This window comes from Ambystoma mexicanum, chromosome 4q (assembly GCF_040938575.1).
Source record: "Ambystoma mexicanum isolate Mex_15411 chromosome 4q, UKY_AmexF1_1, whole genome shotgun sequence".
NCBI classification, from domain to species: domain Eukaryota; kingdom Metazoa; phylum Chordata; class Amphibia; order Caudata; family Ambystomatidae; genus Ambystoma; species Ambystoma mexicanum.
The window spans coordinates 559,378,996-559,391,172 of NC_090928.1; positions in this window are offsets into that span (position 1 = coordinate 559,378,996).

Here is a 12,177-nt window from a genome sequence, read left to right on the forward strand (position 1 = left end):
GCAGGAGTAGGACACTGCACACATGAGCTGCAGTGTTGTTTTTGCAATGCACAATGTGCATGTAGACAAGCATTCATTGTTATGTTACGTCTACGACTCTTGTAATGCATTTGGAAATGACTTAGTTTGGGTGGGAGATTTTGTTGGTCTGTCATTTCATCTGATTCCGGGTCAGGCATCATTGTCTGATGCCACTGTACATTTAGGACATGGCAATGTGTACCTTATTGTTACTGTGTTGGTGTATGGGTATTGCTTGCCATGTCATGTTGTGGTTTGGGAGGGTTTGAGTGACATGACAGTGATGGCCATGGCCTGTTTTGCAGGTGTGTGTGATGCACACCTTGCATGTCAGGGTCATCCGCTTCTCAGAGCAACTAGCTGGGGGTAGATCTCTCTCCGCAGCAGGGCCCTCCCTCTGGAACAGCCTTCCTGCCTCGCTTGAACTTGAGGGGAACCATCTCCAGTTCTGGAAGCACCTCAAGACCTTCCTCTTTGTTTCTGCTTTCTCTCTGCCTCTCCCTTGCAGAATTCTTCACTGGAACTGCACTGAAGCTGCAACTGGGCCACTCTCACCGACCTCGGTCCCTGGCCCAGCCACTCTCCACTTGCACTGCCTCCCTGGCAGCCCCTGCACTGCGGTACTGTCTCTCTATCCCTACAGCCCACCCTTCCCAGAACTTGTCTGCACTTACCTTTGCAGTTGCCACCAGCCGACCTATGTATTTTTTTTTGGGCTACTTCCCCTGTACTGCACTCCCCCCCTTCCCCTTGCACTTTCCCTTCCCCCTACCCCTGCAATTGCACAATCTCAATGACACCTGGCCTAGTAGTACCTTTGTCTGTCTTCCCTTGTTCCCCCCTCCCTGCCTCATCGCACCTTGAAATACTTGTGTATAGACCATGTCATGTCATATGTCATATGTGTGCCTTTGGTCACAGGGGATAGCTTGTGTTTAAGTAGCTAGGGATGCAGACGATGTGGCACTTCCATGGCAACTATCTCAGGGTGGTAGGGTTGTGACAGTTGACTGTCTCTTTGTCATCATCGATTGTCACCTGGTATGTGCCAGGCCTGTGTGCACTCCGCAGGGGTGGGAGTTTAGGTGAAAAATGTGGCCACAAGCTGGGTCCGGGCTTCCTCGCCACATGCCCTGCCCCCTCCCATGGGCAGCGCCTGTGGTTGGGGATGTGGGGGCACCACCATGTCCACCGGGACGCCCTGCCGTGTTGCAACATTGTGCAGGACACATGCTGCCACAATTATCCTGCACACTACTGGTGGTGCATAGAGTAGTTGCCCACCAGAGCGGTCAAGGGAGCGGAAACGTGACTTGAGCACTCCGAATGTGCGCTCCACTATGCCCCTGGTTGCAATATGGGCGGCATTGTATCTTACCTGGGGTGGTGTGGTGGGGTTCCGGATTGGCGTCATCATGTGGTTGCTCAGAGGGTAGGCACTGTCCCCTGGGGAGGTGATAATAGTTGAGATTATTAGGGTTTGGATATTTGTCTGTGTGTGACTTGCATGCATGTGCAAGGGCATTTGTACTGACCTAGGAGCCATGTGTCGCCATGCTGCCCAGCTTCCAGGGCCCGGCTCAGGGTGGACATTCTGTATATGAAACTGTCATGGGTGGAGCCAGGGTAGTTTGCATAGACAGAGGTGATGATTCCCTTTGCATTGCATACCACCTGCACATTGATGGAATGCCAGTGCTTGCGGTTTCGGTAGATGTGCTCAGTGGCCCTAGGTGGACGTAGGGCCACATGGGTGCAATCTATGGCACCGAGCACTTTGGGGAAGTGTGCCACCCTGAAAAAATCCAGGACAACGGCCTGCCTTTCTGCGGGTGTTCTGGGCATGGATATGTGCCTGCGGACTGAGGGGCGCGCTGTCATGATTGCCAGTACCTGGTGTAGGCAGCGTGACTGCGTGGCCTGTGAGACCCCCCACTATGGCAGTGGTCCGCTGAAAAGACCCAGTGGCCAAATAATGCAGGACATTGAGCAGCTTCTCCAAGGGGCTCAATGCTTGGGAGCAAAGGGTGGGGGATGTAAGGTCATCTTCCCACTCCCTGACCAGGTCTAGGATGATATGGGGTGGAAACCTATACCTGCCATAGACCTGGTCGTCAGGCATCCCAAAAAGGCTTGTCTGTGATGCGAAAATGCGTGCCCTGGCTATTCTCCTCCTCCTGCGGTGTCCCACGATCAGTGCTGCGACAAATGGGGCATTCATCCTAGCTGTATATACGCGTTTGTTGTTTGCGCGCACTTTTATGCTGTGCGCAGGGACGCTTCCACGTGCCTTCGTGTGGCGGATGCGTTGACGCCTGTGCGCGTCTTTTGCCGTGCGCGGGTTTCCCGTATTCGGATCCATGAATACGGGTTGTTTGCGTTTGTGTGGGCGTTCCGTGTAGTTCCCTGCAGTACTTCCCAGTTACGCCTTCTTTTTCACGCGTTGTTCCCCATTCCGCGTGTTATGCCCACTGTTCCGCCCACTTTGGTTGTGTGCGCCGTGCTATGTGCGCTTTTGCTGTGCGTGTAGCGCACGCTGTGTATGCCTGCGTGTGCCATGGCTGGATTGGGCGCACGGACAGCGGGAAACACGCGCAGCGTCTTCCGTGAATCGCACGCGTGCGCGTGCGCTGCGTTTCTCACGCTTGCGCTCCCTTGCGCCTGCTTGCGCATGGATTTTCGGCGCACGTTTGTTCCATGAATCGGCCCCTTAGTCTCGTTGTGGCTTGTTACATATGGGTAGTGTCATACCATGTCCGTCCAGTTTATCTGTGGAGCAAATTTCAATTATTGGTTGCATTTGTTTTTTCAACTTTATTTCATTCAAGTTTGAACAGCTTGCAAGAGTTGGCATCAAGGACATACAATTGACATTTATGTGTGCTAATTGTTCCATGACATTAGTAGCACATGGGTTATGGTCACATAGTGGATGGATGTGCCTGGTTTTTAATATTGATTGTGCTTCTTGAGATAGTACACCAACTCTAATACACCAACAAAAATTGTTGGTGTATTGGAGGTCTGCAGACTGGTGCATGTTTTCTGTTAATTCTCTGTATAGAAAATGTTGGCCAAAGTTTGACATTTGCTATGCTGCCAAGAGATTTACAGCACAGTTTGTGCCCTAATGTTTTACAAATAGGTTCAGCTTTCACTGGTGTCAATTGAAGAAGATCTCTGAAACCTATAATGTGTTTTCCTCCAAAGAGCTCTTCGTAGTCTGTTTTGAGGACCTCTTGTAATCTGAGGTGAATCAAAGACAACATTAGGTTGGAGACCATGCTCACCCCATCTATTAGCAGCATTTTCATTTGTTTTAAAACTCTGCGTAGTTCCATTGCAGCTTCTGTGGAAAATTTGTAATAGTCTAATTTGTTTTCGTATTCTACTGGAAGGAGTAGTAATCAGTGTAAAGTGACACTGTCTATGTTGTAGGCAGCTAAACCTGTGGGGGCAGTTATAACAGCTGACAGTTTGTTGTTTGTCAATTGTTGGAGGAACTTGCTGATGATTTTGATTAAGAATGTTTTGCCTGAACCAGCTTCACCACTCACATATAGCAGTATAGGTTTGTTGTCTTGGCAGGTACAGTTTTTATTTTCATGTTGCACACCATGTTCAATTTGTTTTGTTATTTCTTGGAAAATGTTATGCTGCTCATTGTTCACTTTTGATTTCAGTACAGCAAAGTCTTCTGTAGCTTGTTCATACTGACACATGGTGTTTTCTACTTCTGCCATGGGTCATTCTGCCTCATTTGCTATTAGTGGCTGTCCAAGTGGTTCTGGCTTCTTGTTACAGAAGGTTGACTACTGTCGGGAATGACCACTTATAGTTGGGCCTGGAGTTCTTCTTCATGTTGCTGTTCATTGTGTAACATTGTTTGGTACTGTGTAAAGTTTACGTCTGTTATAGTGCTTACATTTGTTTTGAAAGCGTCTTCATAGGAGTCATATGTATCCAGTAACTCTTTTTCTTTTCTCCATGTTTAAAAAAGTGTAGCAGGGACATGTAATACAGTTCTTTATGTTGAGGAGTTTTGAATGACAATTTGATATGATTAATTAAGCTGTGTTTGGCAAGTTTCACTAAGCTGCCTTTACAATTTACATCTGTTCATATACCTTTCTTTTCATCTGGTTTAATATTATTGTTGTATGTGATGTTTTGGGCTATGTGGTAGAGACACATGGTTTCCAAAGTGCTATCCTGTTTGGGTAGTATGTGTCTAGTAAATTGTTTTTCAAAATGTATTGGCTGTTGGGATCATTTTTGGCTACTGTTTCTATGTTCACATATGATTTGAGAACTCTTTTTCTAGATTTAGAGGACCAAGAATTAGCCATACTATATTGTCAGATTGTCCATTCAAGGCAGTACCGGTTAAACGGTCTGCAACTTCATAGCAGCCACATTTTCTATGAGAGAGCAGGTGTATGCCTAAGCTGTACAATTTCTGTGATAGTGTTTTGTCAGATGATATGTCATCCCAGAGGTCCTGAATCTCTGTTTTCTCTGCTTTAGTTAAGTAGGCTGTGACATATCGTGCAACTGCAGTGGAATTGTCTGCAATGTACTGCACATCTATGTATGCATTCCATAGGAGGGCAATGATTACATTGTAATCATTGATGCGTTTTCATTCTTCTGTTCTTTTTATGTAATATGTGTTTTTAGGTGATTTACCTTTAACACTATGTCTAACTGAAGACATGAGTTGTTTACTTGACCTGTTGCTGTCTAGGGAAACCAAAGCAGCATTTGGTGTAGTATTTCCTTTTTTTAAATTATTTGCAATGACAATATTTCCCACATTTGTGTCTTTGAAATTGTAAATATTTGTGCATGAAGGTCACTATGTGTTGTTTGTGAAGGGATTTCACAAGTGACATATTTTTGGATTAACTGCAAAACAGTGGCATCACTGTCCTGACGAAATTTCGGAGCATCTTTAATCCATTATAGCATGTGGATATGTGGTGCTCCTCTGGCTTGGTATTGTTTTTTCTCTAAAAGAAGTGTTGAACTTCTCTGAGAGGAGCAACAGTCTTATTACAAATAAAGTGTAGCACAGCAATGAAGCGATGATGGAAATATCTTGATACCTTTACAGGATCTAGAGAGCAGAGTTCTTCTGGTGTTTTTATATCTATGTTTGTTTTGTTTTTGTTTGCTATGCATTGGCAATCTTGTAAATATTCCCATGCATATTCTGCACAACTTAATGTAACAAACCAAGTGGGTGGGCCAAGGTTTCTTATCATACAGCGTACATCTCTGTGACGTTGGAACCAGTTTTCTTTTGTACAATGCATGTTTGCTAAATTATTTGCAATACTTGACTGTAAAACCTTATCTTTTTCTTGCACTTTTTGTAATACTTCTGTATCTAACATAAATGGGTACCTGATTTTAGTGTTTGTGCAACTCTGTAGCATATAGTTGCTAGTTCACTTTCAAAGAGAAGGTAGAATATGTATACCATGTTTTGTCTGAATCAGGGGTCGTCGGAATACATTCGTAAAGAGCAATATTCTGATGCTGTTATCTGTGTGGGTCTATCATCGTACCTTCCTCCTTTTCCAGTAGGAAAGAGTAGAGAAAAGGCCTGTGCTTCTATACTTTTTTCCCATAGGCTGATTTGAGATCCTTTGGCTTGTTGCATTTGGTATGTTTCCAGTGCATCATCTATAGTGTCTTTAGAGTGTAAAGGATGAATTGTATAATGGTCTAAAATATTGGATTCTGTAGCAGGATTTAAAAGTTGAAATTGACCAGTTTCTTTTGACTCTTTAATTATTTCAATGGTTTCTCTCAGGTTTTCTTCAATATTAATTTCTTTGTAGAATTCAATGTTATTTTTTAGATATTGCAGGGCTTGTCTAACTTCATGTAAGTCCATGAGTTTTTGCCAAATTTTGAGTGTGTGCATGTTCTTTGAGATCTAATGGTAAATAAACTACTTTGCCACAAATGCCTTTCACTAATTCAGAGGGAGATCATTTTTCTGTTTTTGGTTGAAGGCAAATTATTGCTTGAAATGGGTGCACTGTTTGAATTATGATGCTCTCATATAAATTTAGTAGTTTCAGGGGTTTTGGGTGTGGGAATAATTCTAAGTTATTTGTGCTAGCACGTGAAGGTGTTTGGTTGTTATCAAGTTTTGCAGTGCAGTAATTGCAAAGTATTAAGGGGTCAATAATGTTGTATTTGTTTTCTACTATAAGGTAGAGAGCTAATTGTAAACATTTCAAATCTTCATTGTCTTCTATTTTGTACGTTATGTCTACAGTTTTTGTGCTACTTTTATAAAAAGTCCTGCGGCAACACACAAACACATGGCCTGGTACTTCAGCGGAGGTACTTTTAAACTTTAGTATTTCTTTTTTGTATGTGTTTATTAGAAGGTTGCTATTTGTAAAGTAGTTGCTAGTTTGTTGTAAATCTATTGCATTTTGTAAGTAGCTTTCACTTCCAAAATATTTTCTCTGGATATGCTCTATTTCTTCAAGTAGGTCTTTGGTTGTACCATGTAGAATATTGTTATTTAAATTGGCTAGTGCTAAAGCAGGACTTTTAGCATTGTACAGTTTATAGACTAGATTTCTTATAATTCAATGATGTGTTGATATCATTTTGATATGATGGAAGGTGCTTTTGCAAATATGTCCTGAAATGCAGGCTAATGAATGGCTTTGTAGTCCTGTGTATTAGCGCACTGGACAGGTATCCATATTTTGTAGTAGTTTCATTTTGATTTTCTCTTTGCATTTCACATACTGATTGAGGAACTGGTGTAAATATTTGAAAGATTTTTTGGCAATGTTACACATTTATGTGCACTGCCATTTGTAGACTGGACATGTTGGTTCAGTAGAATTAAGAGGTGATACAGAATTTTCTGGGGATATTTTTGTGAGCAGAGTTTCTTGTTCCATAATTGTGTTATTAAGTTTTTCATACCCTCGTCCACTGCTATGTATTTCAATCAGGTTTGTTTGCTTTTGCTTACATGCTTCTTCATTAAAATATGGTTCTGTGCTCGTGGTTTGACACCATTCTCCTCCACAGATGTTTAAGAAGTTATTTTTGTTGATATTCTGTTTATTGAGAAGTCTTTTTTGTAGTTTAGTAGTTTGTTTTGTTAGTGGTTTCATTCTGTTTAAAACTAAAATAAATAACTTCCTTTTGAGAAGGATTGCACTGTCTATTAGAGCTTCTAGGATTCATTTTCTACGGTAGGCTTTTAGGGTTGTGCACAATTTCTCTCCTGTTTTTATAAGGTTTGAAAGGAATCTGTGGCGGAACATTCTTTGTAAAATATTTGTTTTGGGATGGTTACTTGCTACTACATCAAGATTTATAGGTGCAGCGTTAGCAGTAGTGGTAGGTGAAGTCTTGTTAATCACTTTATATTTTGTTTTGCATTTTGATGGAGGAGGGGAGGTTTCTGTACTGGAAGCTTGTTTTGTTTCACTTAATGACTGTATTAGCTGTTTTGTTTGAACTTTTTGTACAAAATCTTCTAGAGATAGATGCTTATTTTGGACACTTTTATTTTGATTTACTCTACTTCTGCGTTGTTTTCTGAGGAGTTGCTTTTTGGTAGGCATTCTTTGGGGTCTGTTGGAGAAAAAAATAGAAAGTGTGGGTTGGGCTGTTGTGCATTGTATGCGTGCTTTGTGCATGAGTGTCTGAGTATTATGGTAAGGATGATTGTGGAGGTGTGTGATTCTGCAATGGGTAGCTACATCAAGTTGGGAAGGCTATTCTTGTACTTGTGTGTTACTATACTGGGCTTCAGATTACAATGAAGCATGAAACTGGTAAGGGAAAGCACTAATACTACATCTAATGGTAAAGGGTAATACACTTGTTTCTTCTACAATACTAAAAGACTAGTGTGTTTGAGTAACAGTTAGAACATTATGTTAGTATTGTACTTACTTTATTGTTTTGAAAGATTCGGTTTCTTCTAAGTCCTTGTTTGTACTTCAGACGCTGCTGCTTTTCCGGAGAGTGGTCTTCACTGCAATTGTAAAAGAAAGAAGTTAGTGAATATGTGTGTTTATAGCACTTTTGTTAATGTAGACATTGTTTTCGTTGTTACATGCACTTTCCTTTGCCTATGTGCATCCTGTATATTTTATTTAGAATTTGTTAGTGGCATATGTTTTACAAATGAGTATAATAGTAAACGTATAGAGAACACATGTTTTTTTAATGTTATGTTATTTGATGTTAAGAGAAGAAATAATCATATGCATTTTTTGCTATTTTTGCCTGGTAAATGGCAGAGATTGTACAGAAAAGCATGCAATGTATGCATTTGTGAAGTTGTGGTAAATAAAGCAGAAGGATTTCTTATAAAGGCAGTGGTGTTCTTTGAGCTGGGAGCCTTTTTTGTGTGCTTGAATTAAGATGCATGTGCTCATCCTGGCTGCATGTAATTTTATAACACACTGGACAGTCTTTTTCATAATTATACTGTTATTTCTCCCATTTTATAACATGAAACTATATTTTTTTTTATACAGCTGTGGGTGTAAACAAAAATTTGGAGAGCTGAAAGGTTTGCAATTGACACTTCATCATAGCAGATGGGAGAAATGACAGTAAGTTCATTTTACAGTTTATACACGGTAAGTGGCAGTTACCTTGTTTATATTTGTAATTATTTTACATTGTTATAGTGCTCACACTGCCCGTGGGCATCGAGGCGCTGTTACAGGAATTGTTTGTTTTTATGTTGCATAATTATTCTTAGTTGCGTATTTATAACACACTTAAACACCCAGAGGTTTCTAAGCGCGGACCCAGGGAGAGAACCTGTGTTGCTTTGTGTTGCCTTGCTTCCAAAGCGCGCTCTTTACTGCTGAGCTATGCTCCTGGGATGTATTGTATTCCTAGAAGAGCTGTACATGTACTGTGTAGAAATTATTCATACCTGTAGTCCGTGTTCATGCATGTGGATGTGCATGAATCTGCAAGTAGAAATCTTGCAGAGTTTTATAGTAGTTGTTGCTGTAGGTCTTTTGGAGTCACAGCCGAACTGTACTGAGAGTGATCAATAGTACATCTAAAGTGCTGATTTGTGATTATAGAGTTAGATGTAGAGTTCTTAGATGTGATTGTTGTATGATTGTGTGACTGCTTAACAGTAGCCAATGAGGAAATGATGCAGAGAGTGATGTGGAAAGGGTAGAAGGGCTGCCCCAGTGTTACGTGCTCCAGGGTCACAGCAGTTGTCCGTGGACAGGGCATGCCACATCCGGGTTTCTCAGCAAATCCAGCATAGAAAAGGGACTGTAGGGATCAGCCTATCAGATGTTAAGGTTGTGGTTTGTGTTGAAAGAGGCTGTGTGTAGTGAAGATGGCAGAGGTGGAGAAAGTCAGGGTTTTGGTGGTTGGAGATATGTTTGTGCATGGTTTGGAGCAGTATGCTAAATGCAGGATTGTGGCAAACAATTTGAATGTTAAAGGAGTGGAGGTGGTGTGGAACACTGTTCCTGGTTTCAATTTGCAGGGAATTGTACAAGTTTGTGGAGATATGGGCCGGGTGAACAGTCCACATGTAGTTGTTTTGCACTGTGGTGCTTTGCATTTGGCTATGTCAGTGCCCCTACTTTGTTGGCAGATTTGGAACACTTGGTTCAGGCAGTAATGGAAATACTTCCAAATTCTAAGGTTTTCTGGTTTAATAACTAGGGCAATATGGGACAATAGTTTTGTTTTTTGTCCTCAGCAAAATATTGCTCGGTGTGCAATCAACCGAGGCATGTTTGCTTTCATGCTTAGAGCTTGTATGTTATTTTGCAATAATGAGAACATTGATTATGGTAGTGTTTATTTTAAAGAAGATGGCATTTCTTTATCTTTTATGGGAAATACCATGCTTTTTTGGAACATAAGGGTTGCTTAGGAGAAGCTAATGTGAAGATTTTTGGAGGAAAATAAGAACAAAAATACAAAATAAAAGGTGTTTCTGAAGCATCTGCAAAAAAAGGCTCTTTTCACAGCCAACCTCAAAGGGGAAATGGGGCACACTATTTACATTATCATTCCCCACGTTCAGATTTTTTATTTGTCCGCGGACACCACGGTTGTCCACAGACAACCCCTATTACATACAGGGATTTTGGGGTTCAGAGGCATGCAAATGAGACTGAGCAGAGAAAGGGATTGGTTAATAAGGTTTACTGGGTGTGTTGTGTAAGGAGAGAGCTTGTCAGTAGGTCTTTTTTCCTGAGAGAAGAACAGATAGCTGTGGGTTTCAGAAAGCAGATTGTTTGGATTTTGGGAGATTCGTGGATAAATTGGTTGGATGTGCATGCAGAGTGCTGTGGAGTGGCTGCACATCTTGGATTCTCTCATGTGGAAGTGCACTGGCATGGAGTGTGTGGAATGAAGTGGGTGGATTTGGTACCCCTCTGTGCTTCTTTCGTGACACAGCGTCATCCATACATTATTATTATTCATTGCGGAGGGAACAGTTTAGGACATGTGTCTGGAATCTCTTTGCAATTTGTAATGAAAGAAGGACTTGAGAAAGTCATGGACATGTATCAAAACTCCAGAGTACTTTTTCCCATATTGCACAGAGACAAATGTGGTTGCATTCTTTTTCATTTGGTCCACAAATGGAGAAAGCAAGGCACAATGTTAACAAGGCTGTTTGTGCCTTTTTGAGAGATGTTGGTATGTCCTCTTTTCAGAATGAAAACATTATGTTTTGTAGCACACGCATTTCTCGCAGAGATGGAGTGCATGTTACTTATGCCAGAAATAAGATTTTTCTGCGAAATATTCAAAATGCATTGAAACCTTTTTTGGAATTACAGCAATCCATTTTGCAGTAGGTGTTGACCATTTGAAGTTTTTGAAACACAAGAAACACTTTCTCCCATAGAAACATGCAATGGTTCTGATAGGACAGCAACCCCAAAAAATAAATGTCCGTGGACTGTCCGCAGACTTCTAAAAAATGCACAGCGCCCTGCACTATTTATTTGTCACTTCTATTTAAAAACTGTGAAAGGTGGCCCTGAACAGAGCTTTTTTTGGGGTTTTTGTTGTAGGATGGGCCTTATTGAGGTAGGTTACAGACCTTCTCATGTCCTTGACTGCAGTCTCGAAAACACTCTGAAGGTTCTCCCCCCTGCAGAGTACTGCGTCACAGTACATGCACAATATTGTGACCTTCGAAAGGTAAGGGTCAACAGCATCATGGATGGCCTGTGAGGCAGCTGGAGGGATACGCTGTCCCACAGGAGTGTCTTTTGTGGTGACAGGAGCGGAAACGGAGGATGCTGCAGACATCAGCTTTTGCCTTTCCAACAACGGTGGTAAATTACCGCCACACCCAAGACTCGCGATGAGGTGCTAGTAGTAGGGACTTCGACTACCTTATCCTCTTCATCCTCTTTATCCCTCCCCTGTGCATCCTCACGCCTGTTCCACTCTGCAGGCCCTTGGGAACGTGGTGGTGGTGGAGGGGGTGGTGGTGCTGATGCCAAGGCTGTAGCAGCAGAAGCAATTTTGGATGCCACCTGGAAGGTTAATAACCAGGAACCAGCAACCAAGAACAGAAACTTGCAAATCTTGCAAATCCAAAACCAGAATGAGGATCAGCTCTGGGGGTGTTGCCTTTTATAGGGGTGCAGGTGCGCTCTTCGCGGATACCCGCACTGGTCGCAGACACATCAAACACCAAGAATGGGCTCAAAATGTTCCAAAAAGTATGCAGATTTGCAGGGACATTGTCTTGGATAAGTGTAATGGTGAACCTTTACTGTAAAATACCTTGGATTGCTAAAAAAAAGCACTTTTTAAGTGTTCGGGGGCCCAGACAGTGTCCATAAATAAGGACACATGCTCAGCGTGGGTGCGGTCACATGATGACATTGCAAATGGGACGGCTGTCCGCAGGACACCAAATGCGCAGGGATTGCTAAGTGTTCTACGGATATATTCATTCTGGTTGTGGACATTATGAACAGGGGTGTTTTTAGGACACCCCCATTTTGGGTGATTGCGGACAAGCAAACATCTTGTGTGTTCTAAGGACACCTCCGTTTTAATTACGAACAGTACGCACAGGTATACTTTCCTTAGGACAACCACATTTGGGTTAATTGTGGACAAGCGGACATC